The sequence below is a fragment of the Cyanistes caeruleus genome, chromosome 8, assembly GCF_971803275.1.
Source record: "Cyanistes caeruleus chromosome 8, bCyaCae1.hap1.1, whole genome shotgun sequence".
NCBI classification, from domain to species: Eukaryota; Metazoa; Chordata; class Aves; order Passeriformes; family Paridae; genus Cyanistes; species Cyanistes caeruleus.
In genome coordinates this window covers 28,036,298-28,062,507 of record NC_141708.1, presented here as the reverse complement: position 1 = coordinate 28,062,507, position 26,210 = coordinate 28,036,298, and the positions used below count along the sequence as shown (strand labels likewise).

Here is a 26,210-nt window from a genome sequence, read left to right as displayed (position 1 = left end):
GTGTGCTTTTTTACTGAGCAGGCTGTAAATGAGTGTAGGACCTCAGAGCTCAACACTGAAATGGGCTAGGTGGGAATACAGTTATTCTCTTGAAAAAGATTTTTTAACAAAAGGAAAAAAAAGTGAAGAAAAAATAGATTTAAGTATGATACCACTGATGGTTTCCATTGCAGGCTACTGCAATTCTTTCAGCCTGTAATAGGTCTATTTGGGGTGTCATGGGGTGAAGTACCTGTGTAAAGATGGCACAGAATTAAAGCCAGAGGAGAATAAAACAGCAAAGAATTGTGTATTTCCATTAAATGTAAGGAAAGAAGTAAAAAAGGCCTAACTTGACAGCTTGCAACCAAAAATATTATCAGACAGTGAGCAGAGAGCAATAAACTGCAGCTGGAGTTAGTGCAAAACAGGATGTCCAGCCTTGTTGTTTCAAGGAAAAATTTAATTGAAAAATGATGTTTTTTCAGTTACCAAAAGCATGGAAGCATAAACCATTCTTTGGAAAAATTCTATTGTTTCTGATCCCTCTTCCCAATTTCTGAAAAGACCATTAGCATTACTAAATACATGAATCAACATGGTATACTCTTTTTCTGTCTTCACCAATGGTCTCTAAAATGTGACTTACCAAGTATGAGGTCAAAGGTGAAAGCTGTATCCTAATACAAAAAAAATGAAAAATCCCTACTTAACTGAGTTTGTTTTCTTGGGTGGGTAACAGCAGAGACTTGGGTACTGTACTGATGTAATGATGAGTCTCACTAATGAGCTAATTAGCCTGCCTACACACACTGTGTTGCTCCTCAGTGCTGTATCTGATAAAGACATTTGAAAATAAAAGTATTGTCATGGGACAGAAGAGCACCAATCCTCTGTTGCTTGCCAAGCTCCAGTATAGCAGTAGTTTGTCTCACATAGATTTTCCTTTTATTCTGCCACACATAAACAACGTTGGTTTGTATTTTCTGCCTCCAGTTTTTCATTGCTTCTTGAAAGTCAAGAAAATGTAATGGTAATCAGGAAGATAAGATAACAATAAGCTAGAAAGTATCAGGTATGTCAGTGAGAAATTTATGAAGAAATTACTATATTTGGCATTTGTATTCTTCACGGGTGTGATAACATTTTCCAGACATTGTGTAAGGGTTAATGTTTGTCAAACTTTTAAAAACACTTAAATACAGGCCATACAGAAGCTGAAGAATAATATTTTTTTATTTTTATTTATGTAAATAATGTATGGACTAACCACTGTGACAGTAATTCTGTTAGCAAAATTTGAATATATATCAGTGGAATATATATTTACTTAAAGTACATTTAAATAGTAGCTGATAGCTTTTGAAAGCAGAGGTGCTAGTCATAAATTAAGAATCTCAGCACTGAAAAACTTCTTTTAGCATACTTTGCTTCTGGAGGGGGCACACAGAAGCTAAGAGGTCCAATTCATAAAGAAGGGCCTGCATGAGATTGAATCCAGAGAAGTTCAATTGCCACCTCTTCATATGTGCTTCACTGCTACATCTATTAAACATTCTGGCACAAATGCAACAGCTGGCATTTGGGATGGCTCTCCATGGAAATGGACTTGAAGAAAGTCCCTATGGATCTTAAGCATCTTCTGAGATGAGAAGATGAGATCTTCTGAGAAGGTTTCATCCATATTCCTCTTCTTCTTCCTGAAGAAAGGCAGTAGATCTTCTGAAGAGCCATAGGTGATCTTCCTGTCTCGTGTCTCTGGGGTCATTATAGTTTATGTGGAAGAAAATAGCTGAAAGTGGAATAAGATTTTAGCCTGAGCCCACGGCAAAGTTCAATTCAGATCCAGTTGTCATAAACGAAGCCTTTTTCTGAGGTTGGGGTAAATCACACATTCCTTTGGTTCCGCTGCCAAAACATTGAGGATTTGAGGTGTAAAAGTTTTATCTTCAACCCAACTTCACTGCCATTTCCACTCCATTTTTGTGCTCTGGGACACCAGTGCCCAAGGGTGCAGATTAACAACTATCTGCCATTTAACTGAGTTGGTGCTACTTTTGAACTGCAGTCCTTCAGTGTAGGCAAAATGCAGCAAAACAATCATCCCAAATAGTGAAAAGGCAGAGGTGAAACTCAGCTTTGTATTTCTGAAGTGTCAGAAGAGCTGCAGGGTTCTTTGGAGAGCAAAGCATCTTTAAATTCATTGGTCCCTTTTCAGTTGATGGCTCTCAGGCTGAGCAGCAGCCACACTATCTCAGACAGGAGGAATATGACAATCAATCATTTGATAATACTGAGTTCAGCACTAGCAGAACATTTTGTCACACCATTGCTAAAGCAAGTGGGGATTAAAAAAGTTAAAAGCAATATTGGGCTTGAGGGCTTTTTCCAGAGCCCACTGTTTCAAGAGAAAGACAGGCTTAAGCTGACTTCAGGATAGTGATGATGTCATATCTCATGTCAGACATGACTTTTGTATCTGATCTTTTTTGTACTTTGCTTTTAAAAGTGGGGTTTTTTCAATTTCTGTTACAATACTGAAAGAGAAAAACCCAACCTCTATATAATGTAAGGAAGGGGAAAAGTAAGGAGTAGGAGTGACTCAAAGCAAAGAGGGCTATCATGTCAAAATGGGATTTGTTAACTGAGCCAGATGATGAAAACAACCTTTGGTGGTTTTCTCTTCCTTCCTAAAGCCTTGACTAAAGAAATAAACTCAAATGATCTTCCCAGCCTTTTCCTGAGGAAGATGCAGTGTTTGAGGTATAAAGTTACAGAACAGTGTGAAACCCAAGTTACTGGGAGCAGTGAGACCTTCGCACAAAATGGGGCCAGATGACACAAGTTCTGCCTCTCCAGAGTTCCTTTGGGTCCCAAATCCCTCCCTCTGCTCTATTTTCTGGGCAGATGAGATATGGAATAAGCAGCTTCTGGAAACAGACTCAGAGCAATGTAACACTGAAGTGGAGGTGATGCTGGCAAACCCGAGTGTTTCCTTCGTTGCCAGGAGTTGGAACGATGGGTTTCAAAAGGAAAGGGGGACAGAGAAAGGAACACAGTAATTATCCCCACCAGTGACTACATCAGGGATGGAAACAAGCAGAAACTAACACCTTGTAGTCTAAACTGCTACTGTGAGCCAATACTGACAAGAACACAGCATGTAAGGCTAAAACAATGCTATGTAAGATGAGGGAAATCCATATGATGAGCTCTGTGGGGAGGTCAGAAGATCCAGAAGAAATTCCAACTGTGCAAATGGCAGGAAAAACTTGTGGCAGTAGTGGGGGTGAGGATTATTGCTGCTGCTTTACTTAGAAATCCCCTTGTCTGCACCACATTTTAACAAAGGAAAGTGAACAAGATCACTTCTGAGCCAAGGGTTTCTTTTGTATATACACATCCATGCATTGCAATCTTCTAAATATTTCAGTTTTTGCTCCCTTTTCTAAATCTTCCAGGTTAAGGTGTGGTTATGATATGACAGGAAAGGAATGGTTACTGTATTTTTCCTCTATAGCCTTCTTTCAGAAACTCTGTGAAATGAAACATTACATAGGTAAGCTATCTGCATGCTTGATAAAGTCACTCATTTTTCTGTAAGTGGAAAAAGAAAATAAAGCAGAGGAAATTGTGATTTATGGAATGTCTTTGTTCTGCTGATCTTCTTATTCCTTGAGTAGTTTTTCTCTCAGTTCAAGGGAAAAAAATCACTTCTCATTCTGTTTCTTCAGGTATGCAGCTATTTTACTGCAGGAGTCAGACACTGCTTGGAAGCCAGCAACTTATCCAGCTCCCAGATCTACTCCTGGGTACTTCTGTTAGTGTCTGAGCAACTCTCAAAAACTACACCACCTCTTCTCACCTATTTTTAATCTCAATTATTTGAGATTTTATTTTTTTCCCTTATCTGCTTCTGTTTAATCATCAGGGTTGTAGTGGAGAAGAGGAGCAGATGATGTGCTGGAGGTAGGGGTTTGGGTTGGGTTGCCCAAAGGAGAATTATGGAAATGTAGTAATGATGGATCCAGCCTCGAGATTTTTCTCTTTCAAAACATTTCCATGATAAGTTTTCAGCCAGGTATACCCAAGAATTACTACTAAGCTAAGAAACACTGCAACAAATACCTTTTTTACAAAAGCTATACTGATATTCATATTCTACCTTATACTGCAAACTTCAATCAAAATTCATATTCTTTCCCTATAATTTGTTTTTCTGTGCTGGTAATTATTAATTTATGTAGCCATACTTATAATCAGTACTTGTGTCTCTCTGAACTATGCCTCATTTCTGTTCTGCACATTTCTGAACAGTGCTTATTCAGGTGTTTCATAAAACTATGTTTATTAAATTTAGGTAAACAATTCCCCAAGCATTTCTATAAACAGGTAGGATGCTGATAGATATCTGGAGCACCTGACAATTTATGGATGTTTAAGGGAACTCAATTACATCATGCAGGGCAAAATGAACAGTACTCATAACCAAAATATTTATCATGAGAGCACTGAAATACTTTCCTGGTGTAGCAGATAATGGCAGGTGCTGGAATGACAAAGCATAACTGGTTCTGAACATTTCAAGTGGCAGACCAAGCAGCTGCAGTATTTCTTATTTTGGAGGATGATAAACAGAGCTGTGTTATGAACCCTTCTCCTTCTGATGGAAAAGAATCTGTTTCTACTAAGGCTGCTAACGTTTCTCCATCACCTGAGTAGGAAAAAGACAAAAATAAATGTTCTCAGTTAATCCTGAAGTCTTTCAAGATGAAAGTCAGCAAGATGAATCAACACAGAGAAACCACCATAATATGTGGGCTTACTTTTTCCATACTCAGAAATGGAAATTTACGCCTGCCCTGAGTATTGGGAGATGACCATGTAAAGGGTGAAAGAGAGGTTAGAAATGTGGGATTTTTTAAAATTTTACCTGAATTATCCAGGTAGCCAATTTCGTAATAAGAGAGTTGTGGAAGAGTAACTGCAGGTCTTTGTCCAGAACATGTTTTTTCTCAGATACACATCGTTTCCTGAAGAACAAATTCTGAGCAAATTCAGCAACAAATTCTGAAATGCACAGAGGCCCTCCCCATGATGCCTCATGTCTGCTTTTACTGCTAGTCCTTATAGCTCTCTCATAAGTATCGGCTCTGGGAGTAGATCTAGATAGTAGATTTAAAAGAAGAAAAAAGAATTACCATGAGGAAAAGATTACTATGAATAAGAGGAGCGAGGAGAGATCCAAAAGGCTGATGCAGCCCAGAACCCAGGGTGGAGGTCACTTTGCCACTCAACTTTGAGGGCAAAAGAAGGAAGTTAAAAAGAGAAAGCTAAGACCTGGAAAATACCAGAGGACATTTAGGAAATTGCACTAATACATATTAAAAAAGAAGTATGAAGAAACAATTGTATGTATTATTGAGGTTTAAATTGGTGTTGAGCAAGGGGGAGGGGAAGGGAAGGGAAGGGAAGGGAAGGGAAGGGAAGGGAAGGGAAGGGAAGGGAAGGGAAGGGAAGGGAAGGGAAGGGAAGGGAAGGGAAGGGAAGGGAAGGGAAGGGAAGGGAAGGGAAGGGAAGGGAAGGGAAGGGAAGGGAAGGGAAGGGAAGGGAAGGGAAGGGAAGGGAAGGGAAGGGAAGGGAAGGGAAGGGAAGGGAAGGGAAGGGAAGGGAAGGGAAGGGAAGGGAAGGGAAGGGAAGGGAAGGGAAGGGAAGTCACACTATTTGGAATGGTGAGGCAGTATGACACGGACTCTCTTGTGAGTTGAACAGGAGAGAGACGTTTATTACCTCAGATCTTCTTTTATAGACCGATAAGTGAAAGTACAGAAAAGTAAAACTCTTATTGGTTAATAAACTAACATATCACCATTACTGGTCAGTGGGGTTCACCACCCCTCGACCTTCTCCTGCAAGAAAACAAGAAACTGACAAACAGCACCTGCAAGGCTGTCTTGTATCTCTGAGGATTGTTTTAATTCCTCCTTAGGATTTCCCAGGCCACTTTCTCAGGCGAGACTGAGAAAGTTATGCTGCCTGTCTTCCACAGGCACCGTGCTCCCTGCTTGCTGCTTGCATTTAGCATCCATAGGAAGGGGATGGAAATGGGAGGTGACAAGGCATCAGTCTTGGAGTACCTGGCTGTTGTTCTGGAAGTGGAAAGTGAACAGTGGGAATACCATGAACTGTAAAGATGGCTCTCCTCTATCCATTTGAGATAGTCTAGAAGAATTTTAGAAGCCTAAACTTCAGAAACTTGAAGTGGGTCACAAATTGGTCTCCTTAGGACAAATCACTGGAACAGATCTGCAAGGATATTACATGGGTTAGGAGGAAAATGACAAGATATAAATCTCTTGAAGACAACCATTAGAGATAATTGAGAAATGGATGCTACAAGGAATGATGAACTCACAAGCTGATACTGAATTCACATTCATCTGTCTCATCAAGATCTATAATTATACAAAATTACAAATTAAGTGTACTTTCATTAGGCTCACACGTAAAAGGAAATGGCTTTTCTAATGATAGGAGTAAATCTGCACTGGGAGCCCCTCAGTGTCAGAGCCAAATATTTTCTGGCAGCTTAGAAGGGCCCCATTACCTTTCTAAGGTGAACACACTAAATTTGGAAGTACCTAAAGCATAACTAATTACACTGAAACCTCCCCTCAGCCTATCTCCTGTTTTGTCCCTGCTGCTGGGGCTCTTGTGTCTTATTTGAGAAGTTAATTAAGGCCATTGTTCTGAGACCACTTGTTTCACCTCTTGAGTTCAGTCTTGTGTAAAAACACAGAAGACTAAAATTTAAATAAATAAACGGGACTGTTCTGTCTCTGCATAATAATATTGTAATTCTAAGTAAAACACTTAATCTCCTATCCCCACAGTCCCATATTGCTTAGCCAAACAGTACAAAGTACATTTGGAGAAGAGAGAGAAACAAAAGTATTCCTCTGAGTTAACTGGATACTTTTCTTTGTGTGAAACAGGTGCAAGACTTTTATCTTGCCATGGGGCCAAATGCACCAAGTAACATTTAACACAGAACTAATTGCAGTCTGTTTGAGTTCCTGTTTGGTAGCTGCAGCCCAGTGGAAGCAGACATCCTTAGTGGGGAATCCTTTGGAAATCCCTTACGTGGGCCAGCCTGCTGTCTAAAATGGCACCAGGGCTGAGCTTGGCTGGATTGGCAGGGATGTGAAATCTTCATGTTGGAATGGGTGGAGTTAGGTAGCCTTCAAATACTCTTAAAACAGTTTTCCTTGGATTTTACTGTAAATCAATGGCAACTTTAGGAAAACTTCCATGTTGCAGAAACAAACATCTGAATCCAAAGTGACAGAGTTAATGAAGGCAACAACAACTTTGGGGCCTTGTCAGGAGCTTTGCCTTGTGTGTCCCCACAGACTGCAGTCATGGAGGCCTATCCAGCAGGACAAGCTCTTCGTGGAGAGCTATCCACTGGGACACCACACTTCATCTTTTAGCTGTATGCAGAGCATGAGGAAGGCTGAGAAAAAAATGCCTGAGTGAGTGCTGAGACTATTAAAGTATTGCTGAGAGAGATGGGAAGGTAAGAGATTGTAATTTTCCCTCTGTCTTCACCAGTCCAGATCTCATCCAAGATATCTAAGTCAATTTAAATATAACTAGAGTCTATAATGAATTAAAATAATTATATTAAAGCATAAATTATGCCAATGAGATTACTCATTGGTAAATTGGTAGATTTAAAAGAAACATAAATTCTGATAAAATATGTGAGTCTCATGTTCAAGAGAAAGTTCAGCACTTCGTTAGATAGTGCAACTGTAGGATGCAAGGATGAGTAAAAAGAAAAAAAAAAAGAAAGAGGATATTTATAAAGCCTTATGATCAGTATTTTCTGATTTCTTGACATCTTTTCACAGCTTTAAAATATCCTACTTTCCCATGGAATTTACCCTGAAATAAAACAAATGTCATAGCTGCAGCATCCTTTACAGCACAGAGTTATCATAGGCAGGCAAGGGTCTCTAAAAGGTTTCTGAAATCAAATATGTATCAGACATCTCTCTAATCCCATTAAAATAGAGCTTTAGAAAAGATGATTTTAAAATAATCCCTTCTGATCAATTTGCCTGTAAGTCCCCTTTTGCCACACCCTCCTCAGGTTGCATTAGGCAGCTCATTTTCCTCCTGTAATCCTACCAGCCTCCTGTGTACTGCAGATCAAACAAAATGGAGAATTAGAAAAGCAAGGAGATAAAACTAAATAGACAATTTGCAAATGTGTACTAAATCAGGGATGGCATATTGCTTCAACTGAAGAGATAATAATTTTCCTTCCTTCTTAAACGGAGAGAAACATAGTGAAGAAAAGCAAAATTCAAATAGGAAGGGATAAAAGAAGTTTAAAGAATGTGTCCCCTTACTCCTCATTCAGAGCATAAGAAATACTGTCAATATTTAAACCCTCTTCTTCTTATTGCTAGGAACAGAGTGCTATCAGCAGCTGATCTGGAAAGAAAGCATTTTATTTTTCAGCAGAAACCCAAATTTCCCCTTCCTAAGTGCCAGAGAAGGTCTGTGCAAATATGCTTTGCCCTTAGCAGAGCAGAGATGAGCAGCAGGCAGCTCCTTGTCTCTGTGTCCCGTGTCTCACAAAGTCATCTTTTATTAACAGCTCTGTTGATGGAGTCATCTGGAGCCTCTTATTTCCCCTGGTTGCCTTAAATCCAGATTTGTCCAATGGTGCCTACAATTACAGAACCAAATTTGGATTCTAGCCTTTTCCTAAGGATTCATGTTTAGGGCTGACATTTTTGCAGCTTCTCCACAGCAGAATTAGTTTTCTTTTTCCTCTCCAGAAAGACCTCGTGTCATTTCTGGTCTGAGGAGTGGAGAGATCAGACCATTTTATCAGCAGAGAGCACCTTCCTCTCCTCAGGGCTGGAGCAGCAGGGGGTGGACGGGGTGCAGTGGTCATCTTTTTTTTGTGAGGGGCTGCAACTCTGCCCCTGCTGACAGAGATCAGAGATACTGGGTGCCAGGAAGAAGAGAGAAAAACCCATCTTACTGCTTCTGTTGGAAAATAGGAAAGAGGTAAATTGTGGAAGGGCTTCTACAGAACTTTTAACAATTTAGGAGTGTAAATTTCATCAGCTAAAGTGTATTCAAAGCCAAAACATTCTAAAAAACATTTTAAATTCATATCTAAGTTCAAAACATAGGCTGATGAATAATAGCTTTTACATAGTTAGAAAACCTAACTATAGGCTTCAACAGGCATATATGTTTTAATTGTTCACACTTCTATGAGAAAGGAATGTTTAATAAACTTTCTTTTAACTTGTCTGCCAGTGGCTTTGCCCTACCTGAATATCAAGGACAGATCAGTCTCTAAAGAATCTGACAACTTTTTCCTTTGCCTTTTTTCTGTAACTGAACCATCTACACTATAAGCAGTGGTTTTAGTAAATTTTTTTATCATGCATGAAAAATGGCAGCACAGTTTTATAACTACACATGTTCATGTAAATGCTGGCAAACTCTGCAGGGCTCTTTTCATACCTGTATGATGTTGGGATCATCACTTGCATTACTGGTCCTTCATTACCCAATCTGCTTTTTGCTGTCTTGTTATCATCACATTTATAAACAGGAATGGTACCCCAGATAGGAATATGTTATAGAAAAAGATGTGTTAAGAAATTAATATTACCTTTCCATATTGCAATGTCTTCCGTGAGAAATATCCTTCTATGGGTACACCTAAGGAAAGCTTCAGGTCAGTTTTTGGGTGTTGGGTTTGCACACATTTAGATGCAACCAATTGCTGCAAAGTGAATGTGCAAATGTTCATTTTAAATTAACTTTTTTCTTTTTTTTTCCTTTGGAACCAAGCTTCCAAAAGGATTGAATTTTACTGCCAATTTATTTTCAAATAGTCTATATTGAATAACACTAAAGGCAAAAAGAAGAAGTAAGTAGTGGAGATCCTAAGTCAATGAGAAACTGATTTTTCAGGTCTTCTCTTCTGCTGATTCATCCAGTAGCTATTGAGATTTATATAGTATTGGAGAGAGACAGGAAAGAGCATTGATCCATTTGTACATGCATCCGACACCCCTGCCAACTGCAGTTAACTTCTCCACTCTATTTTTAAAGCCTTAGCCTCATTCATGGCAGCTCTCACCTGGTTAAATGCACCCACCTCTCTGGATTTCCATCAAACTGAGCAGCAGGCAAAGTTCCAGTTGTATTCCTTCAGCCAACTAATACCACATTCCATTATCTCTTCTGGAACTGATGCTTTTCACTAAAGATACTCTGCTCCCTAACTCCATTCTTACTACTGTCAGGAAGAAATATCTCCTCTGTTATCCAAAATCTACCACGAGCTCTGTGGTTTTAATCCAATGTATCATCAGGACTTGGGCATTGAACTTAACATGATACATCTGCAAAGTGTGGTTGGGCTATCTCACATATCTGATTTCTTCTCTTTGTCTCCATCTCCTTGTCGTGCCTTTTTTAGCTCCGCATTAAAATAAATCAATAAATATCCTGTTTCACAGGAACGGTCACAAAATGCAAATAAACTGCAGGGAAAGGATTCAGGAGGAGAATTAAGATGAGACAAACCCTCAGGTTATAACATCTTATTTTTATCACAGTCCCTTTATAAAAAAAATAAATAAAAAATCATGACCATTCCTGAAGCTGTGGGGAAACTTGCACTTGACTTGTCTGTGAGAATTTCTCTGAGATTGTTCCTATCAGGCACATAAATTTCTACTGAGAAAGTTGTGTGGCTTCTATCCTTTGCCACCAGCTTCCCAACTGCTTCCTAATTTTCATGTGATACTTCAGTTGTTTTTAAAATCATCTTTGATGCTGGCTACATTGCCCTGCCCAAAAAAGAAGGACAAGGAACAATTCACATATGCTCCTCCTTTGTGTTGACCACTGCAATGAAATGCTGACTGGGCACAGAATTGTCTTGGGCAGCGTTTTTATTTCTGGTTTCCTCTGATATTGGATTTCTGGTGTAAATTGAGAAGTCTCCTCCACTCAGAAGACTAAAGGGATTCTGGAAAACCTCTCAGGGTTTTAATTTCTGAGTAACTCAGGGGCAGTGGGCCTTGCTGGGATGGGGTTCCTCACGTGTCCCCCTGGGGGAGTGGCACACCCAGCAGTGCCACCTGCTCACAGCCAGGTGCTTACACGTTCCACAAGTGCAGATGCCTGGGTAACTGCCCCAAGTCCTCAGTATCATGCTGATAATAGTTCTGTGAGCACAGGAAGGTGTTATACAGCTCTAATCTGCTCTCAGTGGCACCATAAAGTTTAGTGATCATTGCCTCCACCTTCCCTAGGTTTTCCTCAAGGAAAAGGAGCTGAATGAAGATATAAGAAACATGGCAGCATTATTGCAGGTGAAGCCAAGCATGAGCCTTCTGTGATTATGGCAATTGCAACTGTCTCTGGCAATATGAAAGGCAGAAGTATTTAAATTAATATTTATGAAGAAGGCTAAATTAAGTTTTGGCTTTCTTTTTCAATGCTTTATTATTACATACAGCTAAAGTACAGTACATAAAGATACATTGAGAAGAGCCATAAAACCATGGATTCTTGAAAATCATTTAAAAAATCTTTAGAGAAAATGTCAAGATACAGAAACTGAAGTATGGTGGCAGTTGGAAAACTAAAGAAGACTTAGGCTGTGGTTAAAAGGAAAGCAAAAAAATCAATCAAAATTGTTAAAAGTTGCAAGAAAGCACTGCATATGACAAAAGAAAGGGCACAGTCAGAATACATCAAAGCAAAAAAAAAGCATGATCAAGACATCTTAGAGAGGATGTGATGTCCTCCAATCCTTATTCTACTGTAGAGCAGAAATAAAGAAATGACAAATGGGGAGCGTTTAGTTCACCACAAGCATGAACAAAAAAAATTAAAAAAAGGAAATTAAAAAATTAAGTATCACATATTTAGATCCATATCATGATTAGAGCTGAAGAAATGACAAAATAAAGTTACATGTCATAGTAGTAAAATGCCTTTTGCAATGACACGACCCTTAGGGATAAAACTGAAATGCTCTAGATAATTCACTGTTTTCTGACCAGCCAGTAATGATGAAGAAAATCACTCCCATGAGAAGAAATAAAGAAAAAATAAATGGAAAAGAGAAAAGAGAAGACAGAAATTAAATTTCACCTTTCTCATTAAAGGCTTTTTGTGTTTAGATGTATGCCTCAGCCACAGTTAAATTCTCCCCTCTGCAGCTCTGGCCCCTTTTCTGCCAGATGGAGCACCGTACTCCCTCAGCTGGATTTCTGCAGAGAAGAAATGACATCCAGTGACTTTCCACGAGTTTGATCCGTGTATGCAGCCCACCTGTTGCTGCTTTTCAGGAGCAGTCCCTTTTTTCACAGCTGAATTTCCTCATGCCAGACAAATGCTCATAAATACATTGATGTAGCCCTTGCTTGGATACATCTGTCTCCTCTACCATGGACTCACTCCCTTCTGCAATAGTTTTGCTCCTTTTAATTCTTTCTGTTCAAAGGCAAGCCATTGTCCACGTGCCTCTTCAGGAGTTTGTGCATTAAGTATTCAAGATTACTCTGGCAGTTTAGAATGACACAATTGCTGCCAGGAGCTGCAGGGTGAGAGTGGCAGAGTCATCTCCCAGTCATACACATTGATTTGCTTTATGAATGCTAAGAAGAATTTTAAGGAATTCCAGGGGTATTGCACAGAGCTAAGGTGATTAGAGGAGATGATGATGCAGATGACAATTGGGAAGAATAAAAATGCAACACAAACTGTTAAGAAACGAGAAATGTGAAGGAAGCCCTGTCACAACGAGTGACTCAGCAAAGGTGTCAGCTCTGTGCACCGAGGGGAATGGAGCAGAACCATCATGATTATTGACAAGATATGCTTGTCTGTTCTGGTGAAGGATGCTCCTGTGAACAATACAAATTCAACTCTAATGTTCTCCCCACAGACAACCATATGGCAGCAGAGCTAGAAAGCCTTGAGGAATGATTACCGGATTAGTACAGGAACTTGTGGAGAAAAATGCATTTGATGTTGTCTCTTAAGTGTGTCAGAAGAAGTTCTGTTTGCTTTAGTGAGAGCTGTGCATGTGAAGTGTTTTAGAAAACAGTTGTATAGGCTGGTAAATACAGATTTGTTACTATTGAAAGTATGATGCATATTTGGACAGCTGGATGAGTGCTCACATTTAAACTTCTTTTTAATCTTGCTGCATTTAATCTTACTGTCTTTATCAAGAACACTTATGGGGGAAAACATTACTAGAAGCTGTCTCACAAAACAGAGGGTATTCAGGCATTTGAACTTTAAGATTACATATATTTCTTTCAATTTCAGGGAAACAATACTGAACTAAAAAATTTCAGCTAGAAGTTTCTGCACGTAAATTGACTGTGACAGTTGTAAAGTTGAGGTACTGACTAATAATAAGAAACTGTGATTTAATATAGATGCAGGAGCACACAGCTGTATGTATGGAGGTTTTAGCCTAGTGCAGTACTGATATGGACATTCAAACAAATCAACAAATTAATCTCAGCCCATCTTAATGCAATGTATTTCTTGCCTGAAGACATTAATAAGGCAAGCAGTGAAGTTGTTTTTTTTTTAAAAAAACACTAGATATGTATCTGAATAAGAAAAAAGAGCAGCCTGGCTCTGTTGTGCTCAGATGATATTCTTGAAGTTTCTTAACTTTTAAGAAACTTACACAGCAACTTAATAATATCTCTAGGCAGTAATGAATGTCTTGAATTGAGTCAAATTGAAATCAATGATAAAGCCAATGAAATCACTGTAACTCCAGTGGAAATTCAGTCAGGTCCAAAATTCTGGCAGGTAATTGCTCCTGGATTATGTCTGGATTATGTCATCCTTATACTGATTTACTTCAGCCCCCACCCCATGTCCTAAACTGCACCTAGAGGGCTGTAGTTTTGATTCAATCTAAACTCCTTGGACTGAAAGGGGAGGAAGACTTTTCAAAGCTCATGCTTCCCTTGACCTACTGTGTTTTACCACACTTAGTCACCAGAATAATCACCTCTCTCACAGTTATATTAACTCACTCATTTACAAACAATCTGTCCATCTTCCAACAGGGTACACTCATGTAAAAACTGCAGAGCAGGGAACAAAAGACACTTTCAGAAGATTATTTATATATACTTCATGAATTTTGAGCAAAGATTTTGTGCTTCAGCCCATGTGAAAGATAACTCCATCAGGTACGTAAGAATTCTCTCAGGTTGAAAGTGTTGCAGATTTACTTTTTGGAATTTTGTTCCATTTATTTAAAGTAGAACACGCCTTAGAAATTAAAAAGCACGGTGTTAGTGCATACTTGAGAGCACTTCTTTGTGCAGCAGTGGGATACAAGACAAGATCTCCCTGTTTTAAATGAAGCTCCAGCAGTATCTCTGAAAGGAAAACAAAGAAACAAAGAAAAAAAAAAAAAGGGAAGATTAGAATCATAACACTATACTTGTACAATTTCTTGTTCCTCCAAAATTAGAAGAAACCAGAGTAAAAGATAAATTATCATGTTACAATTATATCTTTGAACTGTTACAACCCACTAGGATAATGAATGAAAGCAGCTTAGTTGGGTAGATAGCCCCACACTGACTTTGTAGATTGAAAGTGATTTTTTTTTGCAGTTGTTTATGACATTACCAGGGACATAATGAATTAAGTCAGAGTTTCAGTGGAGATTCTGGAGAAGCAACCTAGAAGTTCACAGGAGAGTGGCTACATTTGTGCCAGCAATAATTCAGTTTCAGAGGAGTGGGCTGGTTGACCAAAACAACTCGTGCAGAGTTGCTATCTACTGATATTTTGCATTTCTTGGGGGGTTACACCAGACGAGAAATCATCTGGTCCTGGAGCATAAAAGCCTCTAGGGTTTGTGGTTTGAAGCTTTGTGCAAGAAAGAAGCATTAGGGATGTAGTGAGAGAGCCTCACTGAGGCAGCAGGGCTTCCCAGGCTGCATGACCTGCGGCATGGAGCTACCACGTGGGCTCCTTCTGGAAGGAACCCACCCTGGGGGCATCAAGGCACTCCAAGAACTGAACCAAAGGCCTGTCAGGGCTTCACAGCTGCCCCTCAGGTTTTCAGCAGACCACATGTTTGAACGCAGCCAGGCATCCTCTATTCTGTCTTCAGACACTGTAAGGATTTGTAATTTTCCATAAATAATGGCATAATAGGGCATTTTGATGCAAATTAGTTTTGAGCATCTCTGCAGAACAATGATAAAAGGAAAAAAAATAAAGCAGCTGAGTGGGAAATAACAGGGAATCTGTCTAGAAATGTCACTAAGAGGTTTCACATTATTAAATAGAACTGGAGTTACCAGAGAGATAAGACAGAAAGAGCCAGCCCTAAAATTCCCTGCATGTCACACCTCAAAGCAATGCAAACAGTAATGCTCACAGTAGCTCTGTGTTCCAGTTCTTGATTTTTATCTCATTTATCCCAGTGGAGCAGCATGGGGCTGAGTTGTAGGAATCCTTATTTCCACCAGCATTAGTAAGATCAAATCCTTGTTTGCAAATGAGGGAAATCTGACATTTGGAGCTCTGTAAAGAGCAGTCAGTTGGCTTGTGCTTTCTGTCAGCTTTTATATATGCACCTAATGAACGGTGGAAAATGATTACAGTGGGGGCATGGAAGTAAGCATGGGTGCTATAGCAATAAATATGAGCTGATATAAATCAGTGGCATTTTATTGACTTCAGTTCTGCTGGTCTGATTTAAATCAAGAATGAATTTGGCCGTAGGGCCTTGCAGAGAAATCTCTGGGACTGAATCCTGCTGTCTTGGCTCAGATAATTTTTTCCTAAATTTCAGTGAGAGTCATGGTTGAACAAGGATCTTGGGATTCTGCTGTCACATAACACAAAAAACAGCTCTCATCAGTAGCTCATTTAGATTTGAAATGTATCTAAATGTTTTATGGAAATTATAAGCTTTAAAATCATTGCCATTGTGTTTTTAATGCTGAGGCATTTCTACTCTTCGTATGTTCAGAGATATAAGTCTCCAGTTAAAAAAAAATCACAAGTATTTATAAAAAAAAGCTCCAAACAAAATATATTACTTTTTTTTTTTTTTTTTGGTGTGTTATCCAAAATATAGAAGTTGCACATTGAAGTTGCATATTGAATAAGAAACAAATGAAATACCAGTGGATTCATATGCACACTGCACTGTAGGTAGGGAAGCCAAGTAATATGAGGTTTCTTCATTTTCCTTTCTTGCTGCTTTTCTTTTGGTGTTTTCAATGCACACCCATCAACTTTACAGGAGTGGCAGACTCTGAATAGAACCACATGTTAAGATAATTACTAATTATGGAGAAAGGAAAAAAGGCATGAAAACAACATGAATTTTTTAAGAGACCTGATGGTCTCCAGGTTTTCTGCTTCCCAAAGAAAGGTAATTGCATTGTTCCATATTGCTGTAAGTGCTAAAGCAGATCTATGTTTTTATGATCTTCTGCCTCGTTTTCAGGAGGTCTATGTGTAAGAAAGGATCAAAACTTGCTCTGAGAGGACAACATCCATAACCCAGCATCCAGCATGGGAGCACACACTCCCCAGCATGGCAACAGCTGCCAGGGCTCAGGGGGCAGCCAGCAGAGGAGCTGCCCTCACACCTGGGCCCTGAGAGCCTTAATTACAGCTTAAAAGGGGCTTTATGCACAAGCAGAGCACCAACCAACCCCAAGGAGGTAACAAGGTGTGAGGGCAGGAGGGACAAAATGCCTGAGCTGCCAGGTGCTCTGCTCAGCTGGGGCTCCTTCTCTTCATTGCAAGGAAGCTGCTGGCTTCCCTAGTGTGGGTCAGAAAAGGTACTGTCTCATTTGGATTATGATCTCTGTGGCTGTAAATAGGCATTTGAGGGTGGTGGGACTGGGTTGTTTTTGTCAGAGTTTGCTCAGAATAGAAATACAGCTCAGGTTAAGGTAGGAATGAAGTTACTCTTTGTTTTATTTTTGGGGAGGATGAAGAGAAATACAACCGCTGTAAGTAACTAGCCAGTTTAATATAATCCCCAAATAAGCATTTTATTTTCTGTGGGGAGTAGGAGATTGTGTTAAAAAATAAACTTGTATGAATTCTGTAACAAAAATTCTCCCCTGAAAGAAAAGGAGAGATTTTAGTTTTTAAGATGTAGCCTTGATTGTTTTTGTTTCCTTGCTGTTTTGATCTGTTGAAATTGCTTGACTGATTATTGTAGAGTTACATATTGTTTCAGGTAAATGTCTGTGCAGTCTTTTTCATGCAAAGAAAGTAGGCTCCTGTAATATTTTCCTGTTTCTTCTTCAAAGCACGTATGAAAAATTCTCAATTTGATCTTTGACTGGCTAAGGGGCTCTGAAGAGGTCTGAGTGTCCAGTTTCCATTGAATCCATGTTTAATATTCTGAGAGCGTGTAGCATTTCCTAGAGTTGTTACCAGCTCCTGCTGAATCCTTGTGTGTGTTTTAGCTGCTCCCATAACTCCATGGCTCTGGAATATCTGTCCCACTCAAGAGTCTGCAGCTTTCATGTGTGTGAGAAAATTGCCTGGTTTTATATTGCAATATCTGTAGACAATGCTTTTTATTTTTTTTCCTAGTAAATAGCTTTGTAGTTGGGGTTAAGTTTGAGTAGCTCAAGGAAAATGATGATAATAAGCTTTATTTCTTTAAGATGCTGTGAAGGGTTATTGTGGTCAGATATCAGGCCTTTTGTGAGTGATTATGTACTGTTCTAACAAAAGGTTTTCCTGGGAAAATTTGTCTATCTTTTGAGGTGTGATTATTCAGACTCTGCTAGAAAGAGAAAATTCCTGTTTAATTTAAATGTGATGGAAAACCATAAAGACTCTCATGTATTCTCCCTAGGGCTGAGAACCAGCTCAGCCCTCCCTGTGTCCCTCAGACTCCTTGTTTTCAGAGCCCTTGTTTTCAGCCCTTTCCTGCTCCTTCCCCCCAGCACAGATTACTCTTTCCCCTCCCCTGTTGGGCTGTTTTTCATATTCCCTGGCCCGGCTCAGCACTAAGGCTGCAGCCAGAAAAGCCAGGTTTACTCTGCTGCTTACATTTTCCAGGAAAGTGCAGTATTAAGCCTGAAGCAACTCACTTTAAAGCAGGGGTTTGCATCTCCTGGTCCCAAATCCAGACTGTTGCTGTGCCTTTAGTGTGCAGGCATTGGAGGTGTGCAGAGGGCTCAGGGCAGTGTGGAGCGACGTGAGGAAAGGCAGCGATGCTGAGGACACAGGCAGCACCTGGCTGTCAGGCTATGCTCTCCAGCATGTTCCAAAACTTTGTGTCACGTTCACTGCCTGCACCTGCCAGCTCTGGAAAGCACAAGCTTCGCCCAGGGAGTGTTTCAGATGGTTTGTTGCCGTGTTTTAGAAATACACGTTGCATTATTTTTCTTTACGAGGTTGTAAAAATAATTAATGGAGGATGGGAAGTAGCTGTTGAAGTCAGGAATAAATGTATGGTAACTGGTTTGTTTCCTTCAATTCCATTGAAACTTTTGTGTAGTATCTTTGGAGTTCCAGAGTTCCCCTTGTCTGCCAGATCAAGCTATCCTTGGCTATCACCATCTGCTTAGCCCTCGAGTATAAACATGTTGAAGAGATGAGCAAAAGTCAATGACATTTATCAGAGTGGGCTGATTAATCCTGAATTATGTGGCTTAGGCTTGGATATGCATGATTAATGTTTCATTAATGAAGTGAGAGGAGAAAATTCATTCATTAATGAGTGAGAGGAGAAAGGCTAAGCTAGTCTAACCTGGCCAGGAGGAGCAGTAGGTTGTATAGAGAGGGGATATTTTGGCCAAGAGGGGTGAAGCAGCTTTGGGAGCAAACATGAGAGCAGAAGAGGATTCTGCAAAACCAACTGGCAAAACAAAGAGCTTACGTGTGTAAGAAAGAAATATCATGTGATGGTGTTCTTCCCTGTTTCTTTCAACTTTGAAACAAATATATTTAGTTTCTGCAGTGTCTGCAGGAAGGTGGGATGTCATGCATATGATCTCAGCCCAGTTTTTGCAGATGAGGTAAGTGCACGTTTCCCTGTATACGGATGATTGAACTGTAGCAAACTTTAGACTCTGCTGAGGCTGATACATGTGCTAAGCCTGGGAGGCCCTGAGATGTTAATTTCTGTGACATTTCACTTCAGTAACAGGAATCTTTGCATTACACATTGCTCCTGGTTTATAGCCACATACCTCCGTTATGAGGTTATATAATATTCATCAATAATAAAGAGCTAGAACACTTACCTCTAAAACCCCAACTGTGAGCTGGGAAGAAGCTTCTAATGTCAGTGTGGGTAGTTAGGAAAATGCTGGGGATTTTTGGTATTTTAAGCCTTTATACCTAACTGCACTTTAGTGTTCTTTGTACCACTCTTTGTGTTCTCCAATGGAAAACATACAGTGATTTGTAGACAACATACCACTCTCTTGAAGACTATTTAGATATTTTTAGTGACATGAATACTGAGGGACTGTTCTTGCTGAAATACTTGTCCATGTTTTGGGGGCAGAACCCTCCTGAAACCCCCCAGCTCCCTGGGATGGAAAGGTGGGGTAATGCCTTGGGGCACAGCAGGCTCATGAGAAATGTGTGACAGTCCCACACAAGGCAGAAGGATGTTCTGGATTGCAATGGGATGGGAAATATCAAGTTGCAGGCAAGCACAGATGATACAGAGAAAATGTGAAGTTCAGCATGAGACACCAGATCAATGTCCCTTAGCTGGGTGGATTAAATATCTTAAAGATAGGGTCTAACATTAAAGTGACAGTGAGGAAGAAAGCATCCTTCCCTTGGTAAGCAGAATTTAATCCAAAGTCACAGACATGTTCAGAGCATGCTGCAAGCACAGGATCATGTCACTTCTGGTGACAGCAGCCACCTGGCTGCAGCAAGGTGATACAGGAACACCAGCTTGCCAGTGCTTTTGATTTGTATTGTCTTGATTCTTTTTGATAGGTCAGGTCTGCTTTTTTTGAGGACCAGAATCTTCTGTTAAGGTGGAAACATTTATTTATTAATTTCTTCCTGCAGTGGGACTGTTGCCAGATGTGTGTACATTATATTTAGAGCTGTAAAGTTCTAATGTCGCTGCCTTGGGTTTGTTAGTCTATGTGCACATGAGATAACCCCATCTGATCTTAGGCAAATTTCATTCAGCAACTGAACTGTATTATATTGGCATCAGTGTTCTGAAGAGCTCACTGATGGGTTTTGAATGATTTTGTATTTATCAATCTCAGCCATGATTTATTGTACAAACTTTCCTGTTAATGTCTGTTTTCTGGGAAGTGTGAGTTCTGAAAAATGTTTAAAAAGCTGCATTTTCCTAGTCACCTTAGGACAATCACTTAGCATTTTTGACAGTTCATAAAGCTCTGAAATATCTAAAAATTGTCCTCAGTTTCAAGCAGCCCTAGAAGACCTCAGACAAGAGCTTTTAATGAAAACACTCAGAAATTTAGTATTCCCTCTGTTTTATGCTAAAACCACGAACACATAAAATATTTTAAATATTCTTACTGTAGGTTTAGCTACCAATATGAGGAAGGAGATGAAGAAATGTCCCTGAAAAAGCAGTCTGAGTATTTCTCCTTTTAGCAAGCCATGATTTGAGTGTTTACCAGGTTTCCTCCTGCTGAAGTGTGCCACTGCTGTTTACAGGGGATGAAATACAGAAAAAAAGGGGAAAAAAAACCCAACCAACAAGAAGAAATCCTCTGACTTACAACATTTACTTATGCAGGGTTTTCACTGTCTTTTCAGCATAGTTGGTTTTCTAGTGTGCAAATTGATGGCAGGTTGCAAGTTGTTAGTTTTGTTTTGTTGGGCTAATGCTCCCTGTATTTTTTTTTTTTTAATTTCAGCTAAAGTGAAAATCTCAAAGCAAGTCAAGTCTTAAAGAAAATACTACTTCAAAATTGTATTTAGTGATTAATATTAAGAAAGAAAATTGTGAAAATAACAAGGAGATACTGATGCTAATGTTTGAGCCTTGGTTCAACATGACTCAAGAGACTAAATTTTCCGCTTAAATTAATATCAGAAGAGATACAATAATTAAATAATAGTATTTAGAAATCAAGCTGGGGATATTTTATGGATTTAGTTGGTTTAGAGTTAATGCTATTTGAATATCGTTTTTATTAATTACATGTAATTTCTACTGCTAAGCTAGAAACTCTGAATGCAACCTTTTGTATCACAGCTCTATGTTTCAAACCCTCTCCCTTATCATTGCTAATATTTAAGCAGTGAGAGTTTGATCTGTGTTTTTGCTTTTGCACCACCTGAAAGGCACAGATTGGTGTTACAAAGCTCATGGAAAATCCCATCAGTCCTCCTATAGACATTGTATTCTCTGCAGAGCCTCATGGCGTGAGGAGAGGCAAGGAATAATCATATCTAGCAGCTGGTGGGAGCTCCCCCTGAGCTGGACAGAGACAGGTTCTCAAAAGGTGATTGTTTTCACAGCAGTGTGCTGGGCTGCTCCCACACTTACCAGGTTAAGTGATGTCTGGGGTGGGTGTTGGCATCTGTGTTACCCCTGGTGTCCAACTGGCCCTCCAGGAGCCAGAGAGCAGCTGGGAGGTCCTTTACCTGCTGCACAGTGAGCACCTGCCAAGGCCTTGCAGCTTCCTGCAGGACAGCCCAGGGGCCTTCAGCCCATCCCTGCTCCTTTCAGCAGCCCACCCTCCACCCCCCCTCTGCCTCCGTGCAGCAGATGAACTCCCTGACTTGTTCTTCTCAGAGATTTTCTCCCAGATGTGAGCAATCCCAAATGCCAGATGTGAGACCCTTAATGTTACATCTTCCTTGTCTTTCAGCACATCCTTCTTTGGATGTGTTGTTAAAATACTAGCCTATTTTGGGGACTTGTGAGAAATAAAAGGTAAAGGTAATTTTGGTAATTTAATTCATATTTTCACTGCCTCATGAGTTGGTTATGGTGAGAATGGAAGCAGATAAGATTGGTAGCAACACAGAGTGCCTTCAGCTATTCCAGAGCTAAGTCAGCTCTTTCATGTAGCCAGTGGGAGGTTACATTTAAAACTCATGAAGATAACCCTGAAAAGACTAGATTAGTTCTGATGTGTTATTCCAGCCTTTACCCATTATACAAGCAGCAGATGGTTCATCATGTTATATTTTATTGACCTACAGGAAGTGAGAGAAGAGGTGTTTTTGTCACTCCTACTTCCTACAAAGCCTACAGAAGTTGCTTTTAGCTGTTAACCAGTGACTTCAAATTGGGTATATGCCTTGTTTAATGAGGATAGGAAAAGAGTGAAAAAAAAAAATCAATGAAAGTAGGGTTTGTAAATATATTATCTGTATCCCCTGGGCTTATTAGGTAGGATATTCTTGTAGACAGCAGGATCCATATGGAAATCCTTGAGGTAATTTCATGCAGTGTTGTTCCATACTTGTAATTCTTTGGCTGTGCAGATGATTTCCTATCTGACCAGACTAAGTAAATCGGGTGAGTCACCCATTAAGAGGATTAAATGCTTCTGGCTAGAAGAAAGCAGAGACCAAGCTTTCATGTGTGGCATGGAATCGAGTTGGTGTGATAAAAGGAATGCAAAAAACAATCTAATTTTCATTTCTGACATGCTTAGATAACAGAAGAATTTGTAGCTGCTCTATTTTAAATGAGAAACATAAATGGCTTACAAAGGACCATTCAGGGGTAAATCAAGTTCAGAATATAAACTAGATGCCTAAAAGCAACCTTTGTAACTTTTCTGTGAGTTATTCTCCTGAAACAAATGACAGTCTGGAGCTGTCAGTCTCCTGAATGTTTTATAGCCTTAAAAAGTTATGTCAAAAATCTGTGCTGTGACAAAATTCTGACCTTAGGGCATAGGAACTCCACTTCTTAAACTTGTACGGAAAAGTCGTTCTGCCCAAGCCAAATTTGGATAAATGGAGACTGGGAAATGTGGCTGCAGTTCCTGGAAGTGTAGATAAAACCCATCAGATGTGCAAGTGGCATAGTTCAGAAAAGTCTACAGATCAGCTGTACAGCTGGAAGGAACATGGACATATTCATTTCAATCAGCAGGGCACAGGTAGCATTTACATGTCAAGGATTGAAGCCACAGGGATGAACACATCAAAAAGTAGATTCTAACAACTGGTAATAGTCCTGATTCATATCCAGCTTTGATCTGTTTGGATGCCCAGAACCTTCAGTGGGAAGTTGCATATATTTAAAGTAAATAATTTCTGAATGAGGAAGACTCATGGGGATGGCTCGAGTCTGCAAGTTCCTTGACAGTTTATATTCCCACGGAAAATTTTGGGAAGCAAAGAGCTCTGGGGTATTCAATTTCCTTGGGGTGGGTTTTGAGAGCCTGTCTTGCAGCCAGTGTCTGTCCAACTTTACTGTTCCTCAAAATACAGCTTGAATGGGTCACCTTTGTGTGCCTCCTGCCTCAACTCTCACAGTTTACAGGAGGATTGCTGATGATGATTTGTGCTTTCTTCCTGTATTAACAAGCCAGGTGTTCTCATTTCACACAGAAACAACTTCCACAACCCAGAAAAGACAGATTGTTTGAAAATCCTCTTGAATGACGATTGGTACTTAGGGCAAGATGCCTTAAAAGCAGGCAAATGTGGTTTGTAGCCAAGGCAAATGTGGGCCTGCTGGAAACTTCATGCCTCAATATATCTTCTCTACTTCTCTACTCTACTTTCACTTCCCAATGAAATGAACTTGCTCAGTGAGTTTTGACTGGCACTGTGTGTTTCTAAACTGGGAAATTTCTTTTCCCAGTCAGCTCTGTAACAGCTTTCATTGAATGAGCAGGGAAGTCCAACCCAGTCTAAGACAATGAAGCAAAAAATAATTGTCTTAGAGTAATGCCCATGTCTTGTGAAAGCCTGCTGCAGTGAAGAGTAGAGCAAATCTTAAACAATTTTCCTACTGAAGTGCACTTTGAGTTGCTCAATATTGTAAACAAACAGCAATAAATCAGGGACTGAATGAAATGTGCATTTGAGCCAATTTTCCTTTGCATCCCAGCAGCTTTACTAAAACAGTTTGGCGTCTGTCTCTTTCATCCAACAAAGCTTTGCCTTCTACATTTTGGTGCTTGTTTTGGTTTTTTTTGCAAATTTAATTAAATCGCTGAACTTCAAGATTTTTTGCTAGCAAATCTAGTTAGTCTATTAAAAAAAGCAGCTTGTTACACATCCATGCAGCTTGATGCAGGCTTAGACAGGGAACAGAATGAAGTCCTCTGCTGCTGTGGCACCTTTGTGCTAGTCTTTGCCCAGAGAAAATGTGGATGCCCATCCCTGGAAGTGTTCAGGGCCAGCTTGGATGGGGCTTTGAGCAACCTGATCAAGTGAGTGGCAAATGACTGAACAAAGTAACAAAAATTTGGTGGTCAGAGACCAAATTGTAGTTTCTTGGAGAAGGTACTTATTTGTGTTAGGAAATCCAGCCTGCTTGGGTTGTATTTCTTCTCGTACACTGCAGCCACATCCCAGAGTCCTTGAAGTGGATGCCCTTGCACCCCAGCCCCTGCTCCATCTGCCTTGCCTGGAGGAATGGGGGTGATACCCAGTCCATTGGGGTCTGGGCTCTAATGTCTTGTGCTGTGAGCTATTCACAGCCCCACTGAACTCAATATAGGAATGGAGAGATTCCAGCTCAGAAAGTCTCCATAAATGTGTTAGCTCTGGAGCATGCTTGGACTTGAAATGCAATAGTGGGGAGAAAAATAACTCCAATTTACTCACTGAAGGTCAGAAAGGGGGAGCAAATAGTAAAAAATAGCAGAGTGATGGCTATAGGAGGTACTTTATCTGATATTCTTAGAGAAAAGCCCTGCAGAGCTTTGTGGGTATGTTGAATTCAAGCCAGTAATTTTTTTATTTTTTTTTAACTGTGAGGTTAACTGCAAAGCTGTGTGAAGTCACCCTGCACTTGTGAGCGGTGGCTTGAGGCCTGAGAGCTCAGGGCCTGGCTGGCTGGTGCCAGGCTCCCTCCAAACTGTCCTGTTTCATTTTCCCTTCTCAGCAGTCAGGTCTTGGCCACCTTCTTCACAGAATGACAGCCTGGGACAAACCATGGTAATTCTCTAGATGAGCTTTGCTTTGAGCAACCTGTGCACACCACAAAAAAATATCTGCATTGCCCAAGGATTTTTCCTAAGTTGTAAGCATGCAGTCCTGTTGAGAGCATATTTCCTATCTGAGCTGGATATGCACACAAGTGGTTTGAAACACCCAGTGTATGTTGGCCACACACACAGAGCACAGGTACAGTATGTGAGCCATGTTATCTTTCACAGAATTTTCAACCTGATCTGATATACTTTCCTTATTTTGAGGAGAGACCAGGGAATATGTTCTGTGGTGTATTTCTGTTTGATTTCTTCTCTCACTGAGTGGGGTTTACATTTGAAAATTATCTGCTGCAGATAAACTTTGTGAAAATGGCCCATTCCCTTATGTCAACCTGCCATTATTTTTCTCCCTCCTTATGGTATCCCAATTTTTTTTTTTTTTCTGAACCTTCAGAGAGTAGAATAGTATTTCCAACTTCCCAAGCTGCAACATATTACCCTAGGAGCATTTTACAGCCAAAGCTCTGCAAGGTGAGGCATGGAGGGGAATCCTCACTGCTGTTGGAGCACAAAAGATAGAAAAGCTGCTGTGCTGTTATTTTAAACAGATGTGTCTTCCCTTTGGTAAAATTAATAGACCTCTGCAGGATCACTTCAGTGAAAAGCTGGTTTCTTCACTTTACTATTGTTGTAAATAATATGGAAATTGTTGTTCTAGTCTCTTTTTTAATTAATGGCTTTAAATCCTTTCCTTCCAGAGCAGTGAGAGCTGTGGAAATAGAGACCAGTGCACCTTGAAGGTTGCCAGAATTAGGATTTGCTCACCTCAGTGCTGAGCACTTGGTGGCAGTGAGCGGTGTCTCCAGCCAGCTGCTGGCAGAGCCCTCAGAGCCCATGCAGGGCACAGTCCAGAACTCAGATAATTCAGTATCATTGGCTATTTCTGTATCTCTGTACTCAACAGCAAGAGCTAAACCTTAAAATGAGCCACTGTCATAAAGGTAGGCTGTGTTGGCAGTTTCTTGTTCTGTGCTTGTTTCT

The 26,210-nt window shown here is 40.0% G+C and overlaps 1 long non-coding RNA gene across 1 annotated transcript; it reads left to right on the top strand.

The window, feature by feature from the left end:
• The first annotated feature begins 16,758 nt into the window (after window positions 1-16,758).
• On the top strand, window positions 16,759-20,583 carry LOC147651949 (uncharacterized). Its single transcript, XR_015290171.1, has 2 exons — window positions 16,759-16,895; window positions 19,034-20,583. It is a non-coding gene; the product is annotated as an uncharacterized LOC147651949 (long non-coding RNA).
• Window positions 20,584-26,210: the final 5,627 nt, after the last annotated feature.